Source organism: Sciurus vulgaris (assembly GCF_902686455.1).
Source record: "Sciurus vulgaris genome assembly, chromosome: 12".
Taxonomy (NCBI): Eukaryota; Metazoa; Chordata; class Mammalia; order Rodentia; family Sciuridae; genus Sciurus; species Sciurus vulgaris.
In genome coordinates this window covers 87,935,957-87,946,808 of record NC_136473.1, presented here as the reverse complement: position 1 = coordinate 87,946,808, position 10,852 = coordinate 87,935,957, and the positions used below count along the sequence as shown (strand labels likewise).

Here is a 10,852-nt window from a genome sequence, read left to right as displayed (position 1 = left end):
AACCATAAAACACCTGAGAAGATCATATATTCATGGACTCATTGATATTGAATTCATCAAAAATTATTAAAATAATAAAATTTGAAATCTGTAGTCTACAATTTTCAAGTTACAAGAAAGAATGGTGTAGACCCTGTCATAAATGTTAGTGTTTATTCCGGAATCAAACATGTGAGCTTATATTTTATTATGTATCATAAATGCTTCACATGTAAACCAATGGTCTTCAGGTATATTTACTTCTATCATTTGTTGATATCAGTCAAATCGATCAACAAAATATGGAAGATGGATGTGATCTTAAGACAAATATATTTAATGCCAGAAGCATACAAAAAAAAAACACAAATAAATAAAACAACAATGAATTTTTATGTTATTATGTTTATTGTTGTTACTTAGATCCAGTTGTTTCAATTTCTTAATAAATTTAAAGGCCATTAAAATGTTTAGAAGAAATGAAAGCAAAATGAGTCTGAGGGCATTAGTGGTAGGGTTTTCTGGAAAAATTCCTTCCTAAAAATGACCCTTGAGTTTATGTTTGCAAAATTTCTTATTGTTATTTTTTTTTAATTTTTGCTTTTAAAAATAGCTTTCCAGTTAATATTTAGTAATTCAAAATTGTAATTTTAAGTTCAAATACATTTACTTTGCCATTGTTTCAAAGCATAAGAATTATTACATAATGGCAGGAAAGCTAATTAAAACCATATTACAAGTTTTATATTAAAATTATTTTTAGAAGGTAAATTAGTAAATTCTTATTACAGAACTTATATTTTCATGATGTTGAATTTAAGTTAATACTTATCAATCTTTATGAGTTATTTCAATAATTTTAGCTTCCAAACAATAAAAAGTGTGTAAAGCACTAAGAAGTCATACACTATCCTAATTTTCTGATTTAATCTAGAAACAAAAAGATAATTGGACCCTGGTTTCCAGGTTATGTGGTTTTAGAATTCATTTTCTCACTTAATAGTTATGTCATATTTGTCAGTTATTTACTTTACTTTGCCTCAGTTTCATCATGTATAAACTAGAAATAATTGTGATTACCTTGGAGTTATTATAAGAAAACTGTTAAAACATAAAATATTTAAATTGTCCATAACAATAATGCTATTATTAATATTTGATTAATATTATACCCTAAGGCAATATTGCAAATAGGTATTTATTTTCCTTATTGTGGTGCTTTAAGAATATTACTTGGTCATCGATGATACCTGTAACATGAATACTGTTAAATACAATACATACCTACATGTGTAAAAATACAGTCACGTGTTAGTGACGTGCAAGAATGTCACCACTTCTAATTCTGCCTGATTCCAGTTTCTGCTCTATTTCCTGCATTCACATAGTCCCACATTCAGTATATACTTTCACTGAGATTATGACTCAAATGTGAAAAATGAAATTTTTGAATCATATTTATGCATTTATGAAAACATGAAGAATATTCTAGAAAAAGATTTTGAAAACCAAAAATTATCCTAAGGTGTGCAAGTTTAGAAATTTCAATGTGTGATATTTAAATTGGGAACAGATGGCACATATATGTTAATAAGTTTTAAATACTACATAGTGTTATTGAAGTTCATCAGGCGATGTAACAGATTAATCTTGATTTATAAAATATGAGGTGGAGATATGGCCTTAAAAAAGGAAATGAGTGAAAAAAACGAGTCATTGAAAATTCAATCCTTCTAAAGCAGCTATTTAAGAACACATGAATAAAATAGAAGTTATGAATTTGTATTTTAAGAGAGAGCTTACATTCAAATTTTAAAAGGAAATTTGGATGTAGTGCTTGAAGAATATAAATCTAAATTCAAGATGTATTTTCCTGTCATAAAAATAATTGTCTTCTATTTTAAATTTATTTTTACTAGATCTATAAAATCATAAAGATTGTATATATTATGGAGTACCATGAAATGTTTTAATACATGTATACATTGTATATTGCTTGAATCAGGTTAATCAGATCTAGTCCCTCAAACATTTATTTCTTCATGATGAAAACATTAAAAATCCTTTAAAGATGAGTGTTTTCTTAGAAAATAAAACATCAGGGTAATGAATAAATTCAATATGCAAACATGAAAACATTCCCCTGTGAAAATAGTTACTAACTTTATACAGAATAGTAAATGTATTCCCAACTTGACCTCCTTAGTGAATGAAAGAATGTGTTGGAATGTGGACTGGGGATATGGCTCAGTGTCAGAGCTTTGGCCTTGCATGTGTGAGACCTTGGGTTTGACCTGAGCACTGCAAATATTTAAAAAAAAAAAAAAAATATATATATATATATATATATATATATTACAATCAGAAATGGAAGTCAATAATTTGAACATAAGATGGGATAGCTTTTCAACACTAACAACAACTAAACAAGACATTCTATAATGGTTTATACTAGCATACAATATATGCAATCAGTAAGAGTAGAATCTTGATAAAACCAGGAAAATTTCTGATATATTACTAGAAGAGTAAAAAGACCTAACTGTGATTTTTTTTCCACATTTTTTATTGGCACATTATAATCATCTATAATGATGGGATTTGTTGCAATATTAATATATACCTACAATATACCAATATACTTTGGCCAGTTTGGCTCTCAACACTTCCTCTCTCCCTCCCCTGCTCTCACCACCCCCTATAGTCCCTTTCCTCTACTGATCTCTCTTTGATTTTCACAAGGTCTTCCTCCTCCATCTGTTTTCTTTTCCTCTATAGCTTCCACATATGAGAGAAATCATATGACCCTTGACCTTGTGAATTTGGCTTATTTTGTTCCACATAATTCTCAGTTCCATCCATTTTTCTGCAAATGACATAATTTCATTCTTCTTATAAGACTGAGTAAAACTCAATTGTGTATACCACATTTTCTCTACTCATTCATACACTGATGGACATCTAGGCTGATCCTAAGGTTTGGTTATTGTGAATTTTGCTGCTCTACACGTGGATATGCATGTGTCACTGCAGTATTCCTTAAGATAAATACTGAGGAGTATATAGCTGGATCATATGGTGGTTCCATGCCTAGTCTTTTGAGGAACCTCCATGATGATTTCTATGGTAGTTATATCAATTTACAATCCCACCAACAGCATAAAAGTGTTCCTTTTTCTCCACACTCTCTAGAGCATTTATTATTATTTATATTCTTGATGACTACCATTCTGAGTGGTATGAGATGAAATGTCAGTGTAGCTTTGATTTATATTTCTCTAATAGCTAATGATGTTGAACATTTCTTCATATATTTATTGATCATTTATATTTCTTCTTTTCAGAAATATCTGTTTATTTCATTTGCCCATTTATTAATTTGTTTCTTTTGGGGGGGGTTAAGTGGTTCTTTTACATTCTGACTATTAACACTGTCAGAAGAGTAGTAAGCAAAGATTTTTTTCCCCATTCTGCAGGGTCTTTCCTCACATTCTTGTTTCTTGTGTTGTGCAAAAACTTTTAAATTTGATGCCATCCCATTTATTAACTCTTGGCATTATTTCTTAAATGCTAGGGTTTCTACTGAGAAAGTTGTTGCCTGAGCTCCTCTTCTAGGAGCTGCATAGTTTGTCTAAATCCTAGGTCTTTGATCCATTTTCTTTTATTACTGTGCAGGGTGAGAGATAAGGGTCTGGCTCTATTTTTCTAGGAATGGATAACCAGTTTGCTCAGCACCCTTAGTTAAAAAGGCTGTCTTATCTCCAATGTATGTTTTTGTCACTTTTGTCAAGTATCAGATGACTATAGATTTTTAGATTTGTGTCTGTGTCTTCCAATCTGTATCACTTATCTATGTTTATTTTTATGCCAGTACCATGACAAACTGCAATCATTGAGGTGTTTTATCTACTATCATTGATTTTTTTTCTTTTTGGGGGAAGGTACCAGGAATTGATCTTAGGGGCACTTGATCACTGAGTCACATCCCGAGTCCTATTTTGTATTTTCTTTAGAGACAGCGTCTCACTGAGTTGCTTAGGGCCTCACTAAATTACTGAGGCTGGCTTTGAACTTGGGATCCCCCTGCCTCAGATCTCCTGAGCTACTGGGATTATAGGCAGGCACCACTGTGCCCAACCTCTATCACTGTCTGTTTGAAAGGATAGTACTTTTAGGCTAAGTTGCTAGTTAGGCAACTCATAAGTTTTCCAATCGTGATAAAATATTCTTGTATGTTTTAAAATATTTATGTAGTGCAGTACAGTATCATCATAAATATGATACTTATAATCTAATGAACTATTTTTGTTTATAATTTAACATGAAAAGAAACCAAGAATACCTCATTGAAAATTCAGTCCTTGAACTCAATGGGGTTTAGAACATGCTACCCCAAAGTATGGTACCCTGGTGTATTGAATTGAAAAATAGCAGGTACAGGGAGGACTCTCCAATTTTGCTCTATTTGTCATGAGACTCACATGTGGATGGTGTCCTTGCTATATCCGGAAGTAAAGAGACCCCTGACCCTGAAGATGGAGGAATGTAGAAAGACCTATCAGGCCTCAGTAGCCTCTCCCAGTTTACTACTCTTGTTTCTTAAGGATCAGATCTTATCTATTCACATCCCTTGTTCCTACCACATTTTTTCCACTCTTCCTCAAATCTATCATGAAAAGACACATTTGACAAATTTTCAGGTCTTCCATTTCTTATGCATCGCCCTGGATCACATAAAACTTAAATAAAAGTGTGTGCCTTTTCTTGCTAATCTTTTTGCTACAGATTCCTAGCCAAGAACATAAAAGGGTGAAAGGAAATGAATTCTCCCTTCCCTTCATTTTCTAGCAACAAGGATGAGATACCATCAAGCTGGGACACCCTGTTGGTCTGGATACTCATTTGAAACCTGAGACTTCTAACAAAGACAGTCAAAGGTAAAGAGTCTTACTAAGTCAGCCTATTGGATTTCTGTTAGCAGAATCCAGCTGCGTGTGAGTATTAAATATCCATTTTTTTGTTTGCTTCTTTTTCTGAATTAATTAAGATTAAAATAATTGAAATAATTAATTTTTTGAATTATAACTCTCATGGACTTAGTTTTGGGTACCTACTGTTTAGTGATCCTTTCCTTCTCAGGGAAAGATTCTGCTTTTATATCGTCTTATTTTGATGTCCAAAGGGCTTGCCTTTGTATTTAGTTTAATTTTCCCCTTTCAGAAGGAGTAGGTTGTCAGGTCTGCATCTTCAGGCAGCTGTTCATTATGTTGGGGCCTGGAGAACTTACAGATGGCAGAATACAAAAGTGGTGGCATCCCTTTTGTTCCTTATGTCTTTCCTATTTTTACCACATCCAAGGGGCTTTGTCTGTCTTTCTTTTGCCTTGGAAGACTCTTAATCACAAGGGCTGCTTCATTTATAACCTCTTTGAAGATTCCACTTGCACCTATATTTGGACCAGAAAAAGACTTACTGATTTTAAGTCATAATACAGTTCTTGGGTTTCATTTTGAGTCACAATTAGAATAGGTATGCCTTTGAAGATATGGACTTTGTTACTGTTTATTTATGGTTATTCACAGCAATACTATTCAGTTTGACATAATTAAGAAAGCATGAAATGTAGTTTGCTCAAATTCAGTCCCCAGCATCTCCCATTTCTCTCCCCATCCCTCCCCCTGTTTTCTTCTACTGATCTTTCTGCTTTAGATTTTTTTCTCTTTTTATTTTCATTTATTATCTTGGTGGATATATATGATGAGAATCACTGTGGTATTTCATGTATGTACATAGGAAATTTAGATTAGCTTCATTCCTCTGTTCTTTACTTACTTTTAAAAATCAAATACAGATGATTTATCATGGGCTTACTTCACAGAAAATATCATTAAGTCATAAGTAAGACTTAATACACCCAACCTGCCAGATATCATAGTTAGCAATACAATATACTGTAGAGTATTGGCTTTTACCCTTGTGATCTTCTGACTGGGAGCTGCTGCTCAGCATCACTAGGATATGGTGATCACTCAGGAAAGATCAAAATTCCAAACTCAAAGAAGGTGAGATTTCAATGAATGTGTTTTCCTTTTGCACCATTTAAAGTCAGAAAAATAAGTGGAACCATTCTGAACCAAGGAATTTCTTTACATTTGTGTACTTTAATTTTATGGTTTTTATTACAGAGTCCTAGCCAAGAACCTAAAACACCAACAGGAAAAGGTTTCTTTCCTTACCTACACACTTAGGGTAATAAATCTCCCATCTGGATTTCAACTGGACTCGCTTCTAAGAACATTATAGGATGTACTAGTAGATGACTTAAAAATTACAACTAGGCTTTCCGTCCTTGTTAAAACATAGGATTGGATAGTGTTAAAGAACTTGCAGTTAAAACACAGCTATAATCTCAAACAATCTTTTGTTACTGGGTCCTTAAAAAGTAAACCTACTCAGTGGACAAGAATATGAAGTGAATTCAGAACAGTATGCATAAACCTGAAGATAAAAGATATTAATTGTATAATAGAAGAACAAAATAATGTACTGGTAACCAGATAAGGCAGTTGAGTCTGAGGGTAATGTATAAACCTGAGAACCTCATTGATTAAAATATATTATTAATAGTTAAATAGTTCCATTTCAATAATATAATATTTGTATGACAGATATTTTAAGTATTTTTTGATTCGTGACTGAACTCATAATTAATTATCTTCCATAAGTCTATGTGTTCTTTGATATGAAAACTTAACTACTTTCATCTGCATATTCACAAATAATCATCACACACATACTGCAGAGAGATTCTAATGCTCATCAATAATGTGTCCACTGTTTCAAATTAACATCGACTCCTCTGTTCAAATGACTTTTATGTGATTCAGAAAGAGTAATTAGCACATTAATCTATATGCAGATAACTATCTAAATGCCAAAGCCTTTTTATTCCACTCATCCCATCTGACTTCCAAATCTGAAGAGACATATGGCTCTAAATGTATATTAAACACCATAAAATGAGAACTCTATAAAATAAGAAGCACTGAAACTATTTGAGAAACATTTTAACTCTTAAAAATATGTTACCCACTGTCTATCATTATGATACTTCAGATTTGGTTAAAATATTAATTTCTGTTTATTAGTCAACCAGAATTTTATTTAACTTTGGGGCTGGGGTTATAGCTCAGTGGTACAGCACTTGCCTAGTACATGTGAGGCACTGGGTTCAATCCTTAGCACCACATAAAAATAAAAATAAATAAAACAAAGTATTGTGTCCATCCACAACTAAAAATACTTTTAAAAAATGTATTTAACCTTTGGAAGTAAATTAGTGCAGATAAAGTTGTATAAATACAATAAATTTTTTAATTAGAAAAAGATGTACCAATATATATCACTGAATGCCAGAAGAATAACCACTGTTCTCCCCTCCCTGGTTCCATCTCTCCTGCAGTATTGAGTCAATAATTGGAAAGCTCAACCTCTGCTAGTTTCATAACTGGTTATAAATGTGCCTGGGATGCATCTAGCATCTGGATGCTCACCTTCTAACTTAGAAGATGAAAAGACTAGTTTTATGCAGACCTATTATGTCCTAAGGAATTCAATTCCTAATTGCATTTTATTTCTTAAAATGTCAATAATTTGGATGGTGATGAAATATGTAACAGAAAAAAATAAATTACTCAATTTTTTTTTTCATTCTGGCAGAAAAACAGCAGTTGTTCATTTAATTTATTTTGTTTTTAACTATTCTTGAAACAGAAATAGAGTATTTGTTTGAATCATCCAATAGAAACTTTATTTTAAATGTTTCATTTTTTATTTGTTTTCCTTTCAGCACAATTTCACTTATTTGAAAATCGAGGGGAGACTCAAAACAGGGATTCACCTTACATATGATAAATACAATAAAATGAAGGTTAGCAATGATCAAAACATCCAGAAGAATATAAAAAATAACTTTAAATATCAATATTGTAAAATTTAGTCTTTCTTTACCATGGAAAATTTATTGCATGCCTACTACAGATAACATCCAATTATCAGTGATATTCTTAAAACTATATGTAAGCAATAAGGGTGAAGATAACAAAATAATAAAATGTCTATGAAAAAATAAACTATTCAATATGCATGAAAGAGACAGTATCATAGGATGGGGGTTTGTTTGACCATGGCATGGGGGTGCAGGTTGCACTGTTAAATATGGTGGTCAGCAAGGACCAAATGAAAAACTGTTTCTCAAAGCCTTGCAGGAAACAACAGATTAAACACACCCTGCCTTGAGCCTTTCTTGATCCCATCTTTCTTCATCTATAGCTGCAACCCTACAATCTCTTCTTATATGACAACCCAAGGCAAATTTTTATTTTTTAATCAATATTTCATGGTATAAATGAATGATGTAGAAAAATGATGACTAACTTCAATGTATAAGCCTATTTTCCTATTGAAAAATATGAAACTTCACACAAATTGTGGTAAGCTGTATTTCCTTCAGGGTAAATTTTTCATATTCCCTTTCATCTAATTGATATTAGTGGTAGATTGCTTAGGAGAGTGAATTTACTGACATTACAATTATGTTTTGTGTGTATGTTCTTTAGAGACATTATTTTTATTTAAACCATTTCTAAAGGAATTCTGCTTCAAAGGTTTCACATGCAGCATTCAAGCATCTTAATAAAGACAGTATAGCTTTTCAGAGATCATGTATCATCAAGGTTTGCAGAGTTTTCATTGTCATTTGCAACAAGGGCTTCTCTGTTTTCATAAGTCCAGAAGTCATTCAGATAGATTAGAATGGTAGTGAGCATGTCTCTTTGATTATTGTTGATTAAATTCTGAAGAGAGATTTTCAAAGGATCCTTTGGTTTTATCATATCCAAGATTTCATTCCACCATAAGTGAGATATTCCTGGAAAACATGATCTAAGAAGATGTTGGTCATGGTTGCTGTTCCATAGTGGGAGGGTGCTTCTTTCCTGTGATCTTTATCAAGATTCAAATACTGGCCATAAACCTTTAGGGCAGAAGGAGCAGAAAACCAATTTGTTTCTTGACTCTCTTTGGATCATTCCTCATCCCTTAGCTCCAGGAAGTCATCCAGGAAGTTGCATGCTGAAATATCTTGATTTTTAATTTTTCCTCTTCTTATAGGGTCCACAAAGAAGAAAAATTTCCTAACTGCTGTACAAACATAAAAGGAGTAAAAGGATTTTTCCAGTTCATCTAATTGTGGCAAAGTAGGGATAAGTTCCAATACGTGGTTTTCTAAATCAGATTCCTGAAGATGCTCTTGCCCTGCAACATCATTTAAATTGAGTCCTATTCTTGTTTGATGAAGCCAGACTTTTCACATGACATAGTTAAAGAACTCCATGATGGAATTTCTTCCATCTGTATGCAAATTCTTCCAATCTGTATGAAGGAGTTTAGCAAAGACTTTTGCAGTGAAAAATTGCTTGAACTTTGGTTCAGCCTCTTCACCAACCTTCAAAAAAATTTCATAATTGATCATTGCTTCCTCTCCAGTCATAGGTGGGGTCTGGTGTTTGTCCAACAAAAACCATAAATTCTGCAATTCTTCATTATCTAAGAGTTCTCTGCTTTTCTGTTGTAGAAAAACAACTCTGGATTCCTCTCTTAATTTCTGTGGTAAGACTTCATCTTCAGCTGGCAGCCTGTAATAAAACTGGGGAATGGTCATAATTCATTTGTGTTTAATATATTTTTAACCTTTTTTATATTTTGTTTTTTTTATTATTTTTACAGACTGCATTTTGATTCACTATACACAAATGGGGTAAAACTTTTCATTTCTGTGGTTGTATATGATGCAGATTCACACCATTCTTGTAATCATACATGTACATGGGGTAATGATGTTTGTCTCATTCCACCAGCTTTCATACCCTTGCCCCCTTCCCCATCTCATTTTTCTCTACATAATCGAAAGTTCCTCCATTCTTGAGAAATGCAAATTAAAACTACACTAACATTTCATCTTACTCCAATTACAATGGCTATTATCAAGAACACAAGCAATAATAGGTGCTGGTGCAGATGTGGGGAAAAAGACACACCGCACACATTGCTGCTAGAGTTGCGAATTGGTGCAGCCACTCTGGAAAGCAGTGTGGAGATTCCTCAGAAAACTTGGAATGGACCCACCTTTTGACCCAGTTACCCTACTCCTTAGTTTATACCCAAAGAACTTAATAATGATATTAGTGTAAAATTCCTCTTTAAATTCTATTTTTGTCATGTTGTTAATGGGACAGAATGTTTTCTATCAATTAATTTATAAATTTACTATGGTATTTGTGATTATTAAAATAACACTGTATTAAGATAACAGTTTACTTTTTGCCACCTGGGGCCAGGATGGGGAAAGTGCTGGGGACTGAATTGGAGCTGGTTGTGTTCCATGATTTTATGATTATGTCAGGATGTATCCTGGTCTTGTATGTATTTAAAAAGAATAAAAAATTACTTACTAAGATTCTAAAAAAAGATACATTGTATAGGCAAACATGTATGTCTATACCTTGTACATCTTCTTACACAAATGAAAATTGAGATTTTAACAGACATTTCATAGCATGTGAACAGGATATAGCTATCGCATTAAGTAGACTTAATGCATCTATATGTTCATTTTAACTGAAGTTACTTTATATTAGAGTTCAAATTTATTCATTCTCACATTTCTTATGAACCTGACATTCCTTGCATATTTGCTTAAAAAGTAAAAATATGAATCAGATTAACAGTCCTTTCCTTTTTCTTCAAATGTAAACTTTAATTTACTACTACATATAGACATTACCTTCAGTTTGCACTGAGAACATTGTCTCAA

At 32.5% G+C, this 10,852-nt stretch overlaps 1 pseudogene across 1 annotated transcript; it reads right to left on the bottom strand.

The window, feature by feature from the left end:
* Positions 1–8,869: 8,869 nt before the first annotated feature.
* On the bottom strand, positions 8,870–9,691 carry LOC306641424 (serine/threonine-protein phosphatase 2A regulatory subunit B'' subunit gamma-like; annotated as a pseudogene). Its single transcript has one exon. The product of its transcript is annotated as a serine/threonine-protein phosphatase 2A regulatory subunit B'' subunit gamma-like (transcript).
* Positions 9,692–10,852: the final 1,161 nt, after the last annotated feature.